This window comes from Fringilla coelebs (genome assembly GCF_963513975.1).
Source record: "Fringilla coelebs genome assembly, chromosome: 2".
NCBI classification, from domain to species: Eukaryota; Metazoa; Chordata; class Aves; order Passeriformes; family Fringillidae; genus Fringilla; species Fringilla coelebs.
Window position 1 is genome coordinate 32,081,648 of NC_140029.1, and position 7,977 is coordinate 32,089,624.

A 7,977-nucleotide genomic window follows, 5' to 3' on the forward strand; every position below is an offset into this window, starting at 1 on the left:
CTTTTATTTTTTGTTCTACAGTATTTTGCTGTCATGCAACTTTCCCAATGTTACTTTCATCCTCCTGTATCTCATTGGCTTTTGGAAGGTATGGAATAGCAGAGGCTGTTCAGCATGTATGCATGGGATCCTCCAGTGGCATTAGCTATTACTATGGGCAGTGCTCTGACTTTAGTTGTACTCAGGCCTGAGTTACAACAGCATCTGGGATCAAGGGCCTGTTGGAAAATTGGTGTGGAGCCCGCTGAGAAGAGGTGGTTTAACTGGGTGATAGTGGAATGAAAAGAGAGAGTTTTGCTACACTGAGTACAACTGCTCAGAGTAAGTCTTCGTCACCAGGCAAGCAGCTGTTCCCTTCTACTGGCACTTCTGAGCCTGGTGAGGGGGGGGAGACAAATCTGTCAGTGATTAAGGAATGGAGCTTTGCCAGCAAAACTGGCAAAGGGACAACTGGGTAGTAATGTCCACACATGGGCCTTGTCTAAACTCCTATTAGTGTTAGCCTACAAGCCAGTTATGCTTACAGATCTTCCCTAGATTGGGTTTAACCTCTCTTATCAAAATAACCACTGATTGTAATAGGTAGTTTGGAAATATCTCTTTGTGGCCAGTGGCAGGAGTATTGGTCCATCAGCTGAATCTTGTCCTTATTTTCTTTAAGGGCTTGAGAGAAATAGGGGAGCTCCAAGAGGCTGGTTTTGGCAGAGGTGTAGTGCCCTTGGTCGCACCCAGAGGCAGGCAGGGCTGAGGTGGAGCTGGGCTCACTGCAGGGTGCCCCTGTGAGCACAGACAGTGCTGTCTCAGGCTGCTCAACTTGCAACTTCCACCTTGTGACAGGCCGGGTACCACACTCGCCTTGGCTGACATTCACTGGTGTGTGACTCAAACACACTGTATGTGGTAGGGGTTTCATGCATATTGACATGTTCTCCATCATTCTTGGTAAATACCTATCTACCCAACATAGCACAGCTGTTCCAGTCCACTAGGTATGTATGAGTAAAACAGTTTAAATTACCCAAATTTATGCCTGTTAAAAAACCCTAAAAAAACACAGTCTTTACCTGATGGATCAGAACAGCCTATCAGTTAAATACATGTTTGCTCTTCCCTTTCCGTGCCTCTTGATCTGGTTTTCATACACCAGAAAAAGAGCATTTTGATGTTATTGGCTTCAGTCATTTTGAAACATACAGCTTCTGGCATGATGAAATCACATCCTTTGGCATCTTTCATCTCTGTAAGATGTTTTTTCCTGTTCTTTAATGTGGCTACAGCATGTACATTAAAATATTTTGAGTAATGTTCAAGCAGCTCTGTGTTTTCCCTTACCCAAATCCCTCTAGATTTTAGTGTTTCAGAAGGACTTTGATCACGTCACCATTACATGGCCCGGAAAATTGCTGGCTGGACCAGAGATCTGAAGTGACAGAAAACTGTGTGGGAATGGTGTCTCCCCTCACTAGAGGGCAGCTGGCACACAGCTTTGATCCTGGGCCCAGTTTTGACACCATCCCTGTGTTGCAGGTACCACACAAGCACAAGAGCCTGACCATTATGCTACTGCCCATGGGCTTCCAGGTCCCATGGAGCACAGAGCCTGTCAGGCTGCTGCCACCCCTCTCCTGTCTTCCCTTCCCAGCTCCAGGCAGGGTGGCACAGCAGGGACAGTGGCTTGTGTAGCAGAAATAAGTGTGTGCAGCTTTCTGCTACTCAGATACAGGTCACCTGCCAAAAATTGCCTGTAACAGACTGGGCTGGGCTGGTTCCTCAACCCTGCCACGAGAGAAAGCAAGGCACAGGGCAGTGCTTACAGAGCATTTGAACATAGGCCTGAATCTAGAAATAGGTTTAATGGCCACAGTACTCACTTCACATGGGCCTTAGCAGGTAGCCATGGGCTGGCACTGCTGCTCCAAACTGCCTGTGCTGAGTGAGACACCAGATGGGCCAAGTCTGAGAGGTTTGAACATCTGCTCCACATGCAAAAGGAGAGGAGAGGTGGTGCAGAGGCACACCATGCTCCAGCTGCTGCTGGGAGTGAGCTTTTCCAGGGAAAGGGCCTCAAGCTGTGGACCCTGTACCCTGACAGCAAACTGTTTCAGCCTTGCTCTTCTCTGAAGTTCTCTCCTCTCCCCATCCTTTTACCCTCATCCCCTATTATTTTACATTACAGTTTTTACAGCAGAAAACTGCCCTGGCAAATTGAATGAACTGGACTTCAGAAGCAGCAGTAATAGCAAAACAGCTCATGTATTTGCACAGCCAAGGATTGGGGTTTTCTTTACAGTGCAGTTCTTTCTTCAGAAACAGCCCAGGGAAAGTACAATCGTGCTTTCAAAACTCTTTTTTCCAAGGCATTGACTTTAGAGTTTCATTCCTGCCAAATATTTACTAATGTACAATACAAGGGCTCTTCTTTACATTAGAAACCAAACTGCTCATTGTCCTTGCCCCCACAAAAGCATTGGTGCTTTCTCTGAGCTGGTCCATGTGTTGGTGCCTTTGGAAGACACATTTGTGTCTGTATCACTGCTGGCACCAAGGATGAGACATTCACAGACCAAACCTAGGCCAGGCTGTCCAGTGAGGTGACACAGGTGGACTAAAGGAGAGCTACTCTTCACCCTCAAGGTTTGCAAGATGACAGCATTTGCACTTGGCTTCAAGGTCCCCCAGCTCTTCTATTAATGTTTCCAACCTGGAACAAACAGAATGAATCAAACCCTTGTCTACATAATTCAGCATTTGCAAAAACATCTCACGTATCCCTGAGAGCAAAACGAATTATGCACTAAATGGATCTGGCAACTGTACAGGTAGTTAAAGCACAAGATTTCAGTTGTGGCAGCTTTCCTGAGGGAAGCCATCAATCTAGAACTCCCCTCTCCTCCCCAATCCCATTCACAGCCCAGAGCATCAGAAGGGTGCCTGAGAAGGGAAAACCACACAAGCTCTGAGGAGCAAGCACTAGGGCTTATGATGGTCAGGCCTTTTGTTTCTGAAATTCAGATTTTGCAATCATTTCCAGCTCACGAGGGCTGAGGCTTGCTGCTGCCAGCTGCTCTTGCAGCCTCACTGCGGCAAATACAGTTCTGCTGTTCTGTGTTGGCAATCCTCACCCTTCCACGCCCTAGGAGCAAAGGGAGGAGGAAAGGCTTGCACTCTTTAGGCAGTTATTTAAGGATGAACACAAACATTAGCTTTATTCCAGAAGCAGCAGCAGTTCTCACAGATTTTCTTCATCAGAAGCGGAGAGATCAACTGGGCTCCTGCAAGGAGAGTGCAGGTTGCAGTGCCAATGGCTCAGCTTCCATGGGCTGTCTTCCCAAGAGGGTGAGGACACTAGCCAGCTCTAACAGAGACCTCTCTTATACAGGTAAATCAGGGGTAGAGTACTAAAACCAGGAGCGCAGAAATATGGAAGGAATTTACTAATGGATGCTATTCCAATTTTCTTTCCTTAGCATTTGTGGTGCGTAGTACCAGCCTTTCTGTAAGAGGGCAACTGAAGAACACAAACATGGAAAATCAGGGAAAGCATGGCTGTATTCTGAAATGATGGGCATCTTGATAAAGAGCTATTAATTTCTCAGCTTTTAAAGATGTAATTTCTTTAGCTTTCTGACAAGGAAAAAGCCCCACACATTTCTGTTCTCATAGCCAACAGTAACATCCCCTCATTTCCCTGGAAGGGGAACCACCTCCAAGTGGTTACACTTGATTAGCCCCTTCAGGTGAGTAGCATGGGCACTACTTGCCTTTCCAGAGAAGGAGAGAAGCACAAAACCATTTTTTTGTGTAGCCTGCTGCCAGGTCTGATGACTCAATCCAACTGTGCTGTAAAGATCTACTCTTTTTAGGAGAACCAATTGCCAGTTCCTCATCAAAGTACAAATATCTCACTTGCAGAATAATGCAGATAATTAACCCAGCTTCCTGCAGTGGGATTCCCACTGTTTTCAGATTACTTGTAGATTTAGGCTGTTTTAAGCAAGTCCTCAGGGTGCTTGTTCACAGGTCCAATGCTTGGCACTCTCTTACAGCAGCAGCTTTGGGTACTATCAATGAAGGAAACGATCCAGAGGTGGGAATTTTAAGTTCTGACTACTGAAAACCCAATGCAGCATCTCCTAGCAATAAAAGCTGCCTCTGACCACACTTGCATCAAGGTCAGGAAAAAAGCTTATGTCTAGCAGCACTAAGCTGCAGAGCTTTTCTAGCAAAGCACCTCATGCCTTTCCAAACACATTGGTTGCCTCCACAGCTCATTTTGCCTGTCAGCCACAGCCAGGCTTCTTGGTGCATGGTTCAGCCTGAGCACTGACAGCACAGGGAAGGCTCATGGCTCAAGGCAGATTGACAAAGGAGCTGCCCCAAGCAGAAACACTTCAAGTTCAGGGCTTCAAGGCTGGCAGTTTCATTGCCATAACCTGACTGTACCAGCTGTGAGCACTGGCAGCCCAAGAAGGGCAAGTGTGGTGAGGAAGAAAAGAGCCATGCAGCACCTCTGGGAGCTGGTGGCAGTTCAAAACTGCAGCCACCCTGGACCAGGGGTGACAGATGTGCTGGGCAAGGGAGACACCCCAAGCTGCTCAGGTTCCTGTCACCAGGGAAGGAAGGCTGGTACAGAAGTGATGCTGCAATCTGGAGCCAGAGAGAGAAAGCAGACAGGGGAGCCCCTGTAGAGTTTTCTAAACTCATTTACATTTTGGTGGCCAGAAGGGGCCCAAGTCAGGCCAATGGGCAACAGGAATGACTTGAGAAGGGCATGTTCCCCCTCCCCAGCCACTGCCAGTGCTGTGGGCAAACCTGCTGTGCAGCACAGCAGTGCTGCCTGCTCCATATAGGGTTCAGTCCTACACAGCTTCACTCTCACTTGGGCAGGACAAAGGGAACATTTCAGAGCAAACTCAGGAGTTGCTGAGACCAATTGATGCTACCAGCTGCCACTAGGAGACCCCAGAGGCTGCAATCATCCTCAGGATCCAAGATTCCCAGAGGAAAGGTTAAAAATCAGCAGAGTATGGCTGCTGGAGGCTCCCACCTTGCAGACACCAGGAAGAAACTGCTGGAAGAGCCTGTTTTTACCACCCACAGCCCTGCAGCAGTGGCTTGGAGGCAGCAGGCAAATCATTGCCACCAACTGCCCCAAGGGTCACTGCTGGGCTACAGCAGGACATGGTGTCCAAAAGCGCTGGCTCCAGGCCAGCCCTTGTTCTGGAGAAGCCAAGAGCACAAAAGAGAAAGAAGGGACTAATCCATCCTCTGAAGGTGGCAACAGAGGGTGGGGGTGGTCCCAAACCCAGGAAACCTTTCCTAAGGCTTAAACACTGAGAAATCCTCTCCTCCAAAATCAAAGCTGGTTGGGATGACAAAACTTCTTGTCCAAACTACTGCAGGGCTGGAGCAAGATTGCTTCTGAAAGGCCTGAGGACGTTGTCTGGAACAACTCCTGGCACAGCAGCAATGCTCTCACCCAGGCTGGCTGCTGGCTACTACAGCTAGGGCAGAAATGGGAGGCTGGGCTCCAGCCCTTACACGACATGAGCCAGACAAGAATTTTGTTAGAAAGGATATCCTCTTGGGGATTTTAGTTTGGGAGTGAGAGACACTGTCCAGAGAGATTCAAGGTGTAAAAAAAAAACAGTGCAAGAGCAACCCTTATCAGATGCTCACAAAGAGCATCTGGGTTGTGCTTTTAAAGGAAAATACCCATATTGGAGACCCCAAAATGTCATTTGTTTTATTTCAGGTGCAGTGCTACAAAATTCATAGTATTCTCCATGCATAGATGACAAAAATCAAAAATCAGTGTGCATGGCACAAGGGAGATTTTTCTTTTGAAAACACCCTTTCATCTAGAAAACATTCTTATGCAGAGTTTCCAATTTTTATCAAAATCAGTTATATTAGGAAACAAAACCCCTTCAATAGTAACATATTGGCTTACCTGATCTTTATCCCTTGCTGCTCAAACACAGAGTGCTTGAAAAGGGAAATATTAAATCAAAGGCAGCAACACATGATGTATGGCAGCTCAGCCTGGGACAGGGAAGTTCAGCTAGTTGCCATTCCATGGCCACTTGCTCCTGAGCACTTTACTCCCTCTGCTGTCCTATACAGGTCTGCAAGCAGAAGGTTTCAGTGGGAAGACAGTTTTAAAGGATTTTCTCTGTACATGACCCCAGTGGCACAGCAGATACACCAGAGCCTTTGGTGATATAAAGAAAGGCTTCATGTCAGCTTTGCATGTAGCAGTTGAGCCACAAATCTCTGCAGTTTTTATCTTCACTTGACATTGGTCAGTCCAACCTGTGAGCCAAGGCTGCAGGAGCAGCAGGATCCCTGCACATGCAGTTGTTTGCAGTTGAGCTGTGCTGCCTGTCCTTCAAAGGGCAGAAGTCTAACTCCAGCAATTGGCTGTCTGACACTCACAGTCAGCTCTGGTCCCAATTTTTAGGTTTCAAAACTATGCACAAACCTACCCAGCAAAATAATGTAGGAGTTCCTAATGCAATCTTACTGTACTAAAATAGAATAATGATTCCCACCCTCCACTTCCATCTCCAATGTCTTTGTCTCTTAGACATTTCCACACACAAATCCCAACACAGGATCTACATAGAGCAAGACATCCATGAACACAAGCACACTAGGCAAACTTCAGCTATTTATCAGAATTGCTCTCTTGATGTATCCTACAAATACAGCAGAACAGAACAAAACTATACTTGCATATCTACAATTAAAATCACCTTCCCACACACTTTTTAATTGGGTTAATGAAGAAGAACAAAAGAACCAACAGCTGAAGACATCTTCAGATGAAGCACTAGAGAAAAATACTGACATTTCATTGGTTTTCCAAATGAATTCATCTGGGTAAGAAATAACCTAAAGACTAATGCCAGTATCAACTCTTATTTCCAAAGCAGCATCCCTTCCATGATTCAGTATAAATCTGAATTTTTAAAAATTAATTTTATTGAGTCTCCACTGGTCTTACGAATTTTATGACAATTTAATTAAACTTTCAGCTATGAACGAGAACTGTAACTTATCACAAACCCTTGTGACTCAGACTAAGCATAATAAACTCAGATCTTGTTAGGAAAAGCTTGGCTTTGAATAGCTAAACATGGAAGAAATTCCTGCCTCATCTTGCATGCAGAAATGATGGAGTTTTTCTGCATGATAAATAAAGCATAGCTCAAACATTCCACCCAATTCATATTTATCATAAAAAACTCTTGAGGCAACCAGGAAATTCTTAATCCTCATGTGAGAGTAAAAATTTACCTGGAGGTAACTGGCTACAACAGCACGATGGAAACACCTTAAAGCTGATGATGTGGGGATTGTCCTCTTCCAGAACATCAGCGTGGAAACCTTTGTCCTGGAAACATACAGCAGCATGGAAACCTGTGTCCAATTCCCTGCTTCACAGAGCAGAAGCCCAAGCAGGCATGTGGGTAGCTCACACTGCAGCTCCCTGGAGGCTGAGCCCACTAGGTCCATCACACCTGTATGGTGTCAGATGGGACAGGAAGCTCCTGCTTCAGCAGTAAAGCCACTGTTGGATGAGAGGCATGGACTCTTAACACGGAGTTCCTTGGAGCCCTGAGCCCATTTCAGCATCAGCTCTCCTCAGAATGCAGGACTGGAGGTGGTCCCCTTGGCTGCCACCATCCTGTCTCAGGCTGCTGCTTGCCAAATGGAAGACAAGCCCAGTGAGAAGTTCACAAAACACTATTCCTTAGTTAACTGAACTGTGCTCACTGCTGACAGCTGTTCCTGAAATCGTTTTAGCAAGAAGCAAAAGCTTTGATCTTTTAAAAGGTTTTATGCAGCATTATGTTATGTGCTAACATACCTCCAGAACTAAACAAAACCATTTCTTCACTCCTAATTAAATCTGAAACAGTGCCCCATTAAGATGATTCTTTTCAGGGCATTACTTCTCTTGCACTACTA